The 15,325-nt window shown below is 37.8% G+C and overlaps 1 pseudogene; it reads right to left on the bottom strand.

The window, feature by feature from the left end:
* The window catches only part of LOC149240796 (putative methyltransferase PMT2), a 130,457-nt pseudogene extending 119,276 nt beyond the window's left edge, over positions 1-11,181 (bottom strand).
* Positions 11,182-15,325: the final 4,144 nt, after the last annotated feature.

Genomic DNA, 15,325 nt, shown 5'->3' with positions numbered 1-15,325 from the left:
TATCGTCAAGCATGGTTTTTGGCTACACAATAAATTTGTTGTTAAGATGCAAGAGTCCACTAGAAGGATGAGTTGCTGAGGAAAACGAGTAATAGTTGACTCCAACTCAAGAAAAACTGAAAAGTCAACTCCATAAACAATAATAAATAAAAATTATTTCCAAGCAGACAAAAAAAAAAATCAATATGAAAGTTACAATGTCCATATAATGCAACTCTTCAATAATAGCTTGTTTCGAAGTTGTTAATTTAAAGTTCTTGGAAAGGTATACCAAAATACTTCACTTAAGTCACTGGTCACTAATGACCCTAACAAGAGAAATGGTTATTACTGCATCCTTTAAACCTGCAAAACAAATATTAAACCCTACAACAAATAATAGGCAAATAAAAAAGATACATGAAGTAATAAAATAAAGTGTAGCAGCCCAACGGAAATATGCAAATGATTAATTTTATTACTGAAAATAATACACCTGATGAGGAGAGTTTGTAGACTTGGGTCTGTAAATCCCCTTCCTTGGGATGGGTCATTTTTTACCTTGTGCTTCAGCAGGATTAACCCCTCTCCCAATGTGTGCAATGGGTAAAATGTGGTTATGGAAGCTTGAACTCAATATGGGAGCTCAAAAGTCATAGGACGATAATGGGGACGATGAGAATGGTCATAGTGAAGAATGAGGAGAAAACCCCTCTATTTATAACAAAATATTGAGATAGATTGAGAATTAGAAAATAATAAAATATTATTGACTAAATCAAAATCTAGTTGTTGTGAATATTTTATTATATTTTTTTAGAGGGAAAAGATTTTCGAAGTGGTAAAATAATTTTGTTTAGAAAGCGATTAAAGTAATTAACAAATAAAAATGATTTATTAATTACTTTATAGTGATTAAGTCAAATATGAATTAGAAATAAGAATTAAATAATGATTTAACAATTACCTCATGAGAGAAATAAATGAATGATAAATAAATAATGGTTTATTTAATTATTCTCATGGGGTTTTTTGGGTTTTAATGAGAAATAATATAGGAAAATGGTTCACTAAATTATTTCCTAAAGTGAAAGTGGGTTCTAATATGTAAAACCCATCCTACATGGTATATTTTGATCAACTTAGTAAGAAATGGTTAGGTGATCATTTTTTGGGTGATAACAGAAGTACAAAAAATAATATTACATGCTACAAATGCTATGTATTTGGACAGCCGAAAGGTATGTTGGTTGGATCAAGAGGTGTCAAGGTATCTAGAGATCCCATTCTTCTATTAAGGCTTATGTTCCACTATGGTTGGTCCTTCATGATACTTTAGTGATAAGGGATTGACTACATTGCACTAGGATTATAAATGGATGTAATGTGGTCTCTGAAAAAACCGAATTGTTTAAGCATGAGATGTGGAGATGAAATATGTCAGACCATTTTGGGACTCAATTGTCTCTAAGTATAGTATTCTCTTTTCCTCCACTCTTCATTCAAATGGGGTTGCTTTGGGGGGCAAGGGATGATCCAACAAGCTAGTAACAGTGTGTGGGATGTGATCAACCTGACAGGTATCTTTTACTTGTTGAAACACCACTCTTGAGCATCTTTTCATGAGGAAAATTTTGTGCTCAACTAAGGAGAAATTCCTACATTTAAATCATATTTGCCTCTCCAGATTTCAGCCAGGGATGTCAATTTTTAGGAAAGATCTTGATACTCTTCAAGCTAAGGCCGAAGCAGATATGTTAGATCTCCTCGATTATATAGGAAGGGGTATCGAGTGTGCCCATCTTTTACTCTTTGATGTTTCAAACATGATGTACATCTATATAGATTTCTAAGATAATATATGCTAAAATTTTAGAGAAAAAAAAAGTAATAATGTGTGATATCTAATAGAGAGAGTGAAAGGCCATCAAAGATGTGTGTGTTACACATATTCAACAACCACTACAAAGAACATAACTGGACTAGAATTAAGTTGTATTGATGTACTACACTTTGGAATATTCATCAATAAACTTTGGATTGTCTAGGCCAACAATAAATAAAGTAGCAGGATTCCCATATTTCTCCTTACCTTTATTTTTTGAAGAATAAATAAGGCCCCCTTCAACAAGTTTGAGAGCACATAAATGAAGAAATGTTATTGCAATGAAACTGATATCCTTGTTGAATCTTCTCTTTGTAAATGCAATAAGACAGTTGACATAATCTGTGAATATGGTGATCTCTATCTGAGTTATGTAAGGGAAATAGTCTCGCATTATCTTTTCAATGGTCTCAAAAGCAAGAAGTAAAATATTCGTGTGATCACCAAAGGCTGATGTCATCAACACCTAAAGAAGAAAATAAGATCATATACCTAAATAACAAGACAATAAGCTACAATGAAGATCGCAAAACAAAAATGACAATAGAATTATATTTGAAAGTTATTAACAAACCCATCTGCATAATGGAAAAACTCAAGGTTCATTCATACAGAACTAACTTCTAAAAGAGCTATAAAATATTGAAAAGCAACAACATTACAAGTATGTGGTGTTCAAGGCAAGGAAATGGTATACAACTTGAACAAATAATGAAAACCATACCATGTAATTTAGACATAACATAAACATGCTTTTCCAACCTGACTTAACATTGTTTACACAAGCCAAAACCATTTGTGAAACACATATGGTGACTAGTTCCCTAATTTCATTAGAGTTGCTCTTTTGCATCAAAATTACAAAAGGTTTCGTGAAGTCATTTTGAAATTATAATTTGCAAGATCATCACATTCTAGAAACTTCATGGCTAGTTGTTGTAGTGAATCCATGAAAAAAATAACAATAGGGAGGCTCTTTGAGAATCCAACAATGACAAAGAAACTAGAAAGCACATGCCAAATGGGAGACCAAACTAGCCTGATTCGATTCATAGTATAATTCTTGCATAGGGAAAACACATTTCTAATCATAATCATCCATTGCATTTGAACCTCTACTAAAGAAAGAAACCTCTATGATTGTAAATTTTGTAAATATAAAAAAGAAACTTTGTATAAGAAATACATCCTCACTCAATATCTATGATCTTGGTTAGGCTGAAAACTTGGGGGTCAATGGAAGATCTCAGTTCTTCCATGGCGACCTTGTAAAGGGCCCTTACAAAATCAACTATTGCCTCACTATTTAACCTTTGGCTATGTGTAAATACACAATTTATCTCAAACCTTCCAAATTGCTCAAGAATGTTCAAGTTTGAAACCAAATTGTGCATATGATATGTGGTTATTAATCCTAAAGAATACCCCCCAACACCAACACTATCATATGAACCATGTCAAGCAGTTGCTACTGCGGCTTGTTGAAGTTGTACAGGTCCCTTTCTCTTAAGCACATGAACAATCAGTGACATTGGTCATTTTACTTTCTCTAAGACACTATGAGGCACTACAAAGAATGTAGCAATTGGAGGATCATCCTCTCCCAATAGGTGCAAATGCTCAAACGAGAAAGACACATTAAAATGTGCTCCCAAGCTTTTTGTAGGTAATTGCCATATTCAGCAACAATGGTGATAATGGTCTGCAAAATAAGATATATAACTAAAATGGAAGGACAAGAATATAAATCTTTGTACCATACTTGACTTGCGACATGTTAATTTTTCAGATTGTTCTATGTTGTATCAATTACTTTAGCCCAATTCAATACTTCAATTAGCAATCTTTCCAAATACAATTATTCTTTCCATTCATCAATAGTAATTGAAGATAGAACAATAAATGCAATGACAAAAGAGACAATCAACAAGAGACACCAAATTTGGTCAAAGACCAAGGAAAAACCCCATTAGGGGGAAAGCCCTTTGAAAAAACTTCTTTTATTAAATTGTCATAAAATGTTCATAAGAGAGTACAATGAACCCAACACAATATCATCCAACAGAACAACCCAACAATATTTAGAAATATGTTTCCAACATCAAAATATATCAAAGACAACTTTTCTCGTATGTGGTCAACTGTGGTCAACTTCAGTCCTCAGTCAAATCTGAGTCAAACTTCTCGATCACATGGATGAGGAGTTGTGCGTGCAGTTGAAGGTTTCCAATCGCTCCCTTGAGCCTGTGATGCCTGTGACTATGGTCGAATTTTCCCTATGGAAAGCCAACGACTATAGCCCAAAACCCTAAAACAGATGTGAGCCTCGGACCCTGTAATTTCGGACCTTTGCGAACCTTTGTTGTCATCTCTGCCTCAAAGCTATGAAATCCAATCAATGAAGAAGAGAAGAAGAAAATGCTTGGAGGTGATGTCCAAATAAGATTGAGGTCACTTGTATTTATAGGCTTCCATGGGTGTCCAATTTGCTTTGGGGCCGACCTTGTTCAAATGTGCATATGTGGGCTTTCCTTCATAAGTACACTTTCCCTTATCCAATTTGAGTGATCTTTAGGTCGATTTTGGTCCTCTCGAAAAGAGAAATTCAATTCCATCATCATCTCCATCAAATGAGTTGTACAAAGTGGAATTTGACCGTAATTGCAATTTTTAACACTCCCTCTCAACTAGGGAGAATTCCACCTGTCAATATCTGATCATCAAACATCATGAAACGTAATCATGTCGACATGTCATGTCTCATCTCTGCTCAACTCTATCTGTTGAAACATTCTCGAATCTAAAGAAGAAGAATCGGGGAGCATTAGCTTCTTCCATCTATCAATATCTGATCATCAAACATCATGAAACGTAATCATGTCGACATGTCATGTCTCATCTCTGCTCAACTCTATCTGCTGAAACATTCTCGAATCTAAAGAAGAAGAATCAAGGAGCATTAGCTTCCACCCTCTATAATTTCGGAGAGCATATCTCAAAAAATCATATCAGGGAGCACATATCAACCTGAATCTACATCGAAGAGCACATCTCAACCCAGAATCTCATGGGGGAACTAAACATCTACAACCCTATGTAAATCAATAGGTTGGGAACGGGATGATTTACAAAAACCTCCCTCTGTTTTACAATATGCATCATGGTTTGGAAATTACAGAGGAATCTTTGAGGCCTATTTTTCCAGATTTTGTAATTCTATTATTTCCCTATTTTAGTCACTATTTTCAAATGTAGTTTCCAAACATATGGAGATGAATTTGTAAAAACCAAAAGAGGTTTTTGTTGGTAACATACCAATTTAAAAAAACCTCTCTTGGTTTTTACCCAACTAGCATGGTTTGAAGGATATGAAGGAATATTTGCAGCTTATTTTTCAAGATTTAAATATTTAATTATTTCTTGTTTTAGTCATCCACTTTGGGTGCGATTTTCAAGAAGATGAAGATGAATTTTTCAAATTTGAAAGAGGTTTTTGTGGGGAATGAGCTGATTTAAAAAAACCTCTTTAAATTTTTACATAGATTTCACAGTTTAAGAGATACGAATTCCTCTTTGAAGCCTATTTTTCAAAAATTTGCCAAATTTTTTGAAATTTTGTTTCCTATAAAAATGCCAAGTCAACAGTTGAAGGCCACCTCATCAAATTCGACTTGGGGATCAGACTAAAGATGGGTGAAGAGGTTTTTTAGATCCATTTCTTTTGGATCTTGATGGTTATTGTAATTAATATTTTCCCAAACATTGTGGATCTCAGATTTATGTATTTTTCCTATATAATGAATGAAAAAGAAGGAAGAGAGGTTGGACTTTGAAACAAAGTATTCTTTTGCTGTGTGTGATCAAATTATTCATCTTTTCAAGTGCCAAGAGGACTAGGATATTATGTTCATGATACAAAGATTCTTGTGATGGTATGCTCAATCAGTTTTCTTCTATGATAGTTTCCTTTCTATGTGATATCATTTATCTGTTATCTTCTGGTGTTTAAATGAGATTATGTGACAGAATTCATTAGTTTAATGCTTTGGTTCATATGATTTAGACATCTGCACTATTTCTCCTAAAGCTTGCAGGATTCATGTTTCATGCCCTGCTATAGTGGATTGTTTTCTCCTTCTACTACCATTCAGATGATGTTTGATATGTCTACAATTTTCCATCTATCCTGCCTCTATCCCTCTTGATTCATACAGTCAAGATCTTGGTAACTACATCTGAAACTTGATTTGTTGACTCCACTGCCCAATAAATTATTTGCCTCATCCAACCAGTACACTCAAAATCCAAAAACCCTACTGAAGATCTAGCCATTGTTTGAAGACACAACTAGTTGCTAAGCTTAGTGATTAGGTTGTCAGAGAGAACCCTCTCTGGATTGAAGGGGCTAGCCTTCAATCTGCAATATTGGTTTGAAAAGGTTACCTTAGGGAGTTTTCTGTTACAGCCAAGAAACTTTCTAAGTGATAACAAAACCTACCATAATCTTCTCTTAGAGTGAATGGTCTTCTAGTCAAGGGTGCTCCATGAGATACATTTCTTTGTTGCTTGCTACCTTTTTTTGTTGCTCATACATTTTCCATTTTCAACTACAGGCCTTTTAGGATATGCATTCTTCTTTGCATGTGCTTGTGACGTAGACTCTCCCTTATGAAAGCCAAGATTATATATGTTCAAGGGAGATCTTTGGCTCTTAAGAATGTTGTCCAATAGCCTTATAATCTTCTCCTGCTTGAGTTGATTGTCTTTTTGTTCTAGTTGCTTCCTCATGGGGACCACTTCAGCTTCTACTTTCTCAACTTGGCCCCCTCTTTCTTTTAGATGATTAGCCATCACATTCTCAATCATTTTCACCTCTTGTAACTGGATATTCAAGCTGGGGATTTATTCTCTGAGATTATTCTCCTCCTCATCAATGATTTTAAATAGTTTTTCTTGATCTCTACATGCAACTTTTAGCCTACTTACTTCAACAGTTAGTTTGTCTATTACAACCATGGCTGACTCAAGTTCAGCTTTAATAAGCATAACATCATCCTCATCTTGACTATTTACCTCAACATGGCTATCATTAGATGCATTTAAAATATCACTCAAAAGTAATTTATCGGCATTTATACCTTTAGATCTACCTTGTTGCAACACAATTGGATCTCCTAATCCTTTTTCTTCTGGTTTCTCCTCGTGGTGATCTGTTGCTCCATTCGCACTAGGGAGATGAATCTCATCAGATTGAGACTCTTTTTTTGAAATTCCTTCTTCTTTTTCTTCTTCTTACACTTCTCTCCATTGTTACTGCTACTATCTCCTCCATACAACACTTGCAATTTGTCTCATATGTCTTTAGCAAATTTCAGATCCGCAATCTTCTCCAGATCTGCATTGCGAAGATTTTCATATATCACGCACTTTGCTTGGGCATTTTGTTGCATCGCTTTAGTTGAGAGAGGATCCTTGCCACATCCTTCACACACTAGCCTCCAAACATTAGATACACAAGCTAACAAAACAGATTTAGCCTTCTCACTCCATACCTAGTAATTTGCAGCATTGAGCAAGGACACTCATTGGCAATCCATCATAAATTCTTTTTTTCCAAAATTTTACCAAATTTGTCTTCCAACGATCAAGCTACAGTTAAAGACACCCACTCTAATACCAATTGTTGGGAGCTTGACAATACTAAGAGGGGGGGGTGAAAATAAGATTGTCCTAGATGGATCAACTTTTACACCTTTTTTTTCTTTACAAACCATTAACTGATCTTTCAATAATTAGTAGCAAATTATAATAGTAGATAACACATGCATGTAAATCATATAATCATCATATATAACACCAAAGAACAAGATCATAAGAGTAGAACATAAACATCATCACACATGAGAATACCATATATTAGGTGGAAACCCTTCCAGGAGAAAAACCACCATACGCTTTCCTTCTCCTCTTCTTACATCATATCATTAGCCACCACTAGTGTGCAAGCCCTGACTTGAGATGCATGTGAGCAACCACTCGCTCCAGGCCACTACTAGATAAAAGCCACCACTTTCAACTATATGTAGGCCCCAACCTCTAATAGTTTCTTTGACCACCACCGAAGGGAAGCCACCACTCCCAATTTCTCAGGCCACAACTTGAAAGAAGCCTCCACTCCATGAATCACCAAGCCACTACTTGTCGACAAGCCACCACTTTCCCACTGAAGGCCCCAACCTTCAAAACCTTGTGGACCACATTTCATACATTTTCAAACTAGGCCCACAAAATCTGCACAAAACAATTGTGAGCCTCGTTTCATCTATTTTCATACTAGACCCACAAAGTCTCTTTGCTCATCAACAACACAAAATGCCTCTACATACAACCTCTATCTGCAACAGAAAATCAATCTCTCCTCACACAAGAAAATATGCTCATACAATCAACTCATCAATACACACTCACAAGACATGACCGCAACAACATCTCAACAATATCCAAACCCTAACATACCTCTAACTCACACACTACCATTCTCACTATATCATAGGCAACAACATAAATACATGAAGTTTATGACTAATACAAGGAAAATCAACATAACATAGTGTCAAGAGCAGCACATATACTTAGCCCATAACTTCAATACTATGTCCATTGGCCTATGAATCAATCATTGGCACATCAACACATCTGCAAACACAAATTGTTAGCAATACACACAAATAGTATGCCTTTGATCTCCAATCTTCACCGCAGGAACATGACAACAAGAACATTGTCCTCCATACAAAACTTTGTCATTTACATATTTGATACCCTTGAAGCACAAGCTCCAAATCACACAGCGTCACTTTGTCAAATGCACTTTGTGTTGAATTTCCACGATCTTGGATCTAGGTTAGAATCTTAAAATCTCTGACACTACAAAACCAAGAATCTCAACCATAAACTACTTTGCATAGTGGAAAATATAAAGTAGTAAATCGCACATACACAAGATAGAAAATTTTTAACAAATATTGTACAATAATGTACAACCCAATCTTCATTATATTAAACCAAATCTGAATAATACAATAGTCTATGGTATACAAGATAGAATGACAAACTTCGCTGCAACTTCTATGTCGTATCTTGTCCTGTCGGTCCTTTGCTTTCGTACTGCTCACTAGTAGTGCCTTAGTCCATCAAGACCATTACACATCGAGACTCTGGGAGGGTTGCCACCTAACACTGTTGCATGTCACTTCTATTGCATGCACACGGGCTCATAAATCTGCTCTCTAGGTTGGGCAATTCCTGAGCTCCAATCTGCCTTCTAGTAGTCGTCCATCAAATAGCTACTCATAAGGCTGCAAACTTCACCCAATCTTCAGCTCCTCTTTGTCACTTCAAGATAGCTTGTCTAGGGCTACTTTCGGTAGCCAACACACTTCCCTCCACCATGTCAATGGCACCCAATACTACACTACAACATCTGCTCTAATGAAGACATACAATCACCCAATCTCACCTCCAAATTGGCTCCCACAGGCTGCCCAAACAATCTGATCCAATCTGGTCAACAAACTATGACCCAACACACCTCCAACCATTGCTCCAAATCGGATTGTATTGTTGCAATAAGTCTGCTTCTTTTAGTGACTGGTTAGGGAACCCACAAGCTGCAACAGCCCTCAGAACAATCACCAAACAACCCTTAAATGATTGTCGCCTCTCCTAGTATAGATCTCCTCCTCCTTGTTGAAAGGATAGGGCATAGAACAGCCCTCAACTAGCTCCACGCTTGCCCTCACTGAGATGTTATGGCCTGCGGCCTAGCACTCAGTCTTTCTGTAGCACAAAGCGTCCTCCAAACAAGGATTTAACCACATACAAGGCCTCCAAATAGACATGTTTATCTTTCTGCCTCCACGCTGCTAGATTAGGACTTCAATTAACCCCACAACAGCCCTACACATAACCTTTCTGTGTGGTTAAGGGCTTGCAGCCTTACCACAGGTCTATCCTCCTTCCACAACCTATTGAGACAGAGGTTTTAGCCCTCAACACAACCCTTAAACATCATACAAATCTTACTTCCGCCCTCGGCTCCCTTCCTGCAATCTCGACCTCCAAAACTAGCCCTAAAACAGTCCTCAAACCACCTCGTTGTCCAGTGTTTTGGTGTGACCTTCAAGCACAGGGCCTCGACCCTTCCTCCAGCAAAACTTGGCTTTCAACCAGCCCTTGGTCACCTAAAAAAACTCGACACGGACCTAAACCTTTGTTGGTGTCCACCCTTCTTTTGTTGCATCTAGGGCACAGAGATAACCTCTCCAACGAGCTCTCCTCCAAGATGAATGTTGCACAATGGATAAGTAAAATGAATCTCCTTCACCCTCTACTTATACACAAATGGGGGGCTCCACGAATTCATTTGAATAGACATGTCTCTTGGACGAATTCCTCAAGCCTACATGACTTTGGTTGTTCATAATTAATTGTCAACTTCAAAAATTCATAACTTCGTTTCTAGAGCTTCGATTTGAGTGATCTTTGGAGCATTGGAATTGGCTCGCCAAGCTCTATCACCTCAAATTTTCCCAAGCGCAAATTCATCATGGTTTTTACCTAAATCTTGATGGGTACAAAACCCCATGCTTGGGTTCCAAGCCCACAAGTAACCCTTGTGGCACTTTGCCCTCCAAACCCCGAACCCTGGGGCTTGGAGTACCTCCCAAGCTACACAAATCAACACTCCCTCATAGTGAGGGAGGTTCTTCCAAGACTAGGAAGTATCTCGTCATCATCATCACTACCCGCAACACTTTCCCAACTCCTACGCTCACAATCACAACAATCCCTATACGGTGAACTACGCCCTTCTCGGAAGTGTCGTTGTGACTGGAAGCATCCTGCTTCTTCTTCTTCTCCTGTATCACTTTCCAATCTCTCCATGATTCCTTCTTGGCAATTGTAGGATCACCATTGTTGCCCACTGACCACGCTCTCTTCTTGGGCGGCAATGTCTCCCTTTGAACCTGCAAGCTACCTCTTGAACTCGACTCCCTCTGAGTCTCTGGAACCTGGACCTTCTTTCATGGAAAGTGTACCTTCTTCTCGGGAACCTGCTCCTCTGAAGCTTGCACCTACACCTGCTCCTCTGGAACTTGCACCTGCGTCTTTCCATGATCCGCAGGCTTGCCCGTCAACTTGTAGAGACCATGCTCTCTAACTCCAAGTGCAATCCCATCAGACTTACAGCCTCTAGGCCTGAGTCTTGCCTTTCCATCCTGGAACAAGACCTCAAACCCCTTCCTCTTGATCATCGAGACGGAAATCACTCTATATATAAGTCCTGGTACAAACAGTACATCTTGGACCCGCATCACACGTCCTATCTCCATCCTGAATGGTACAACACTCGATCCTCAGATCTCCAACTAACTCGTCACCCAACACCATGTGCAACTTCGAGTCCCATTCAACTAGAGTCTCAAAAACCTCTTGTGACCTTGTCATATGCTTCATCGCACCACTATCCATGTAGCATCCATCCTCATTGATAGTACCCTATGAGAAATGTGAGATCATAGCAAAGTCCTCCTCCTCCAATCTCCTCGTGAGATCATCTATCTCAGCATAATGGCAACACTGGCGAAATGCTTTCCTTTCTTCTTTTCATCATCTCCCTTCTTCTTCATCACACATCTCGACGAAAAATGACCCATCTTGCCAAAGTTGAAACACATGACTTTTCTCAAGTCCTTCTTTTGCTTACCCTTCATTTGTGCTACAAGTGCCACGTCATCATTGAAAGTATTCTTCTTTGGATGAAGATCCTCGTCTCGCAACGCTTCCTGAATGAAGTCATCCCACAGCATATTCTAGTGTGGCAACTTCTCTCTTGCAGCGATCCCCTTGATAAAGGGCTTCCATTCCTCGGTGAACCCTTTCAAAGAAATCCTCACCATATCTCCATCTGAAATAGTCACACCAATGGCAGCAATCTCATCTTTGACTTGAGACAATCTCATCAGATACAAAGTCACGCCTTCACCCTTTATCATCTTGGTGTACTTCAACTTATCCTCCAATACCAATACTTGGTTCTCGTTCTTATTCTTGAACAAATTCTGAAGAGCCATCTACATCTCATGTGCAGTGTTCTTCCCGGACAAATGAGGTATTAGGACATCCTTCACACCATCTAGGATGATCAATCTCGCCCTCGTATCCAAATCCTCGTACGCTTCCAACTCCTTTGGGTTAGTTGGTTTTTTGATGGCTTTATTAGCGAACTCCCAGATCCTGTTGACCTGCAAGACCAACTTGATCCTTTCCTTCCATGGACTATAGTTGGACAACCCCTTCAACCTGTCCTCATACCGGATACCAGCCTGCAACTTCGATATTGTCACCTATAATGTGACCAACTCCCTTTTAAGTTGTACTTAACCGTGCACAACTTTGATTTACTTACTTCCAAAGTAGCTCAGACAGGCTCTAATACCATGTTGAATTTCCATGATCTTGGATCTAGGTTAAAATCTTAAAATATCTGACACTACCAAACTAAGAATCTCAACCATTAACTACTTTGCACAACGGAAAATATAAAGCAGTAAATCACAGATGCACAAGATAGACAATTTTAACAAATATTGTACAATAATGTACAACCCAATATTTGTTATATTAAACCAAATTTGAATAATAAAACAGTCTATGGTATACAAGATATAATGACAAAATTCGTTGTAGCTTCTATGTCGAATCTTGTCCTGTCAGTCCTTCTCTTTTGTACTGCTCACTAGTAGTGCCTTTGTCCATCAAGGCCACTACACAGCGAGACTCCAGGAGGGCTGCCACCTAACACTGTTGCATGTCACTTTTGTTGCATGTACACAGGCTCATAAATCTGCTCTCTAGGTTGGCCAATTCCCGAGCTCCAATCTGCCTTCTAGTAGCCTCTTTCGTCCATCAAAGAGCTACTCATAAGGTTGCAAACTTCACCCAATCTTCAGCTCCTCTTCATCACTTCAAGATATGTTAGGTCCCTGTAATACTAGTGATTACCCCATTACTATTGTAGTTGTATCCCTTATTAATATTGATGTGCCCATATTGTCCCCATATTGTTATTATTGTGCCCCATAGAATCCCTCTATTGTTATTTTTGTGGCTTTATATTATTATTGTTAAGTCGGCTGGGTTATATTGTGACTCCCCGGACTCCTATATATAGAAAGGAGGTTTTGTCATTTGAATCATCCAAGAATTGTTCATTTATGTAATGTAAAGGAGGTTGACCCCTCGAAAACGCTGAATTCTAAGGCGTTGATCTATATTTTCTATCTTTTTGTGAGCTGGTTTCATAACATTTGGTATCAGAGCTTTGGATTCTAGGATTTCGCTGCTCCAAATAGGTCATCGTGGCATTTTCGCAATAACTATTTTTCGGCGACATTTTAGAAGCTAAAAAAAAAAACCCCATTTGAGACGAAATCGCACTGAACCTCGGGTCCGAATTTCAGAGATTTTCGCACTATATTCGCGGAGATATAATCTAAGGAAGTTGGTATTTTTGAAGACTCTTGAATTACATTCCAAACAGGTGACCTGGGAAAATCGTCATAACTTTCTCTCTAAGCATCGGATTGAAATTTCGTAAGAAGGTACAGAAAGAGGACGAACTGTAGTTTCTTGCATATATTTTTCAGAGCCAAAGGTCGAAACAGTGACTCGTGGCACGTCGTACAAGTTCGCTCTACTAAATTAATCTATAATCAGGTCACTGTGGGAGATTTGGCATAACTCTTCCCTGAAGAATCCAATTTGGATCACACTGGTGGCATTGGAAAGAGGACACAGAGGGCTACCGCAAGTCGCAATTTCAGAACTGGATGATCCGAAATTATAGAGATACATCAGATTCAATATCAAGCTCCTACAAAGTGAAAAAAGGTGTGTAGTTTTTTTAATGTTTTGCATAAAATTGGTTTGAAAAATTAGTTTGAAGAAATTCGAAGGGCATAGTAAAGCATTATTATCAGTAATTGATGCCCCGTGGAAAGAAAATGCAAACACCTAGTAAACAACCTAAAAGCTCTAGCATGACTCATGAAGAAGAGGAAGAAATGCAACATGATATATCAAAATTATGAGACCAAGTGCAACAAGTGTCACTTGCACAAAAAGTAACAGAATCTAAGATGGATGGTTTAAAGAAAGATGTAGAAGCTAAGATGGATGGTTTAAAGAAAGGCGTAGAAGCTAAGATGGATTGTTTAAAGAAAGGCGTAGAAGCTAAGATGAATGACGTGGAAGCTAAGATGGACGATTTGAAGATAGATTTGAAGACAGATTTGACAAAGTTTCTACAAGAAATGCTTACTAATGGTGAAAGGGTAGTAAAGGAAATTCATGATGAGAACAAAAGAAATGTTAATCATGATTTCATAGACTCTAATGTTGGATCGAAGACCCACCATATTCCAAAAATCGATATGAGGAAGTTTGATGGCAAGGATCTCGCAACATGGATATTATAGATAGAGCAATTTTTCGATTTCAATAATGTGCAAAACACACAAAAGGTACGTATTGCAACTTTATATTTGGAACCAAATCAGTTTGTATGGTATCAATGGCTTTGTTCTCGTAAACAAATTATCACTTAGGCAATTTTTACGGAAGAATTGACAGCACATTATGAGGATACAAAAAGCAACACTTTTTTTAGCCAATTGATAAGTCTCAAACAAAAGGGTTCAATAATGGAGCACATTGAGGAGTTCCAAAAAATTGAACATAAGGGTAAAAAATATTCCAGAGGAGCATAGGATAGATGTGTTCATAGGGACTTTAAAGGATAATATCCAACATGATGTTCGCCTTTGGGAACCTGATTCATTAGAGAAGGCATTCAGGTTAGCAAGAAAAATGGAAGGCAAAATTATGGCAACTAGGAAGCATACCACTCCTCAAACCATCAAGATAGAAGGACAAATCAAGAAGAAAAAGGTAATAGTGTTGAAGGATTCAGGAAGTACCCACAATTTTATTCATTGTAAGATAGCAAAAGAATTGAATTGCTTCCTATATCCAGCACCAGAGTGTCAAGTGATGGTTGCAAATGGAGGAACGATAAATTGCTCTGGAAAGTGCCATAATATCAAGCTATCCATGGGAGAATATGTATTGACTAGCCCAATGCTTTCCATTCCAATGGGAGGTGTTGATGTTGTACTAGGAGTCCAATGGCTACAATCCTTGGGTACAATAGCTTTTAATTTTCAAGAACTTTTCATGAAATTTTCTGCGGAAGGAAAGGAAGTTGAATTAAGGGGTATTACAGGGAAACCAGGAAAGATAATCAGCTCTAACGGTATGACAAAGCTTCTAAAAAAGAAACAAAGAGGTGTAATTGCACAATTATGTTCGCTAGATGTTTCTACATCGGAATCATCT

This window comes from Pinus tabuliformis, chromosome 8, assembly GCF_031772625.1.
Source record: "Pinus tabuliformis cultivar Carrire ecotype Pingquan chromosome 8, CPIR1, whole genome shotgun sequence".
In the NCBI taxonomy this organism is placed as follows: Eukaryota; Viridiplantae; Streptophyta; class Pinopsida; order Pinales; family Pinaceae; genus Pinus; species Pinus tabuliformis.
Note: the sequence above shows the minus strand (reverse complement) of the source record. Positions and strands in the feature narration are given on the sequence as shown.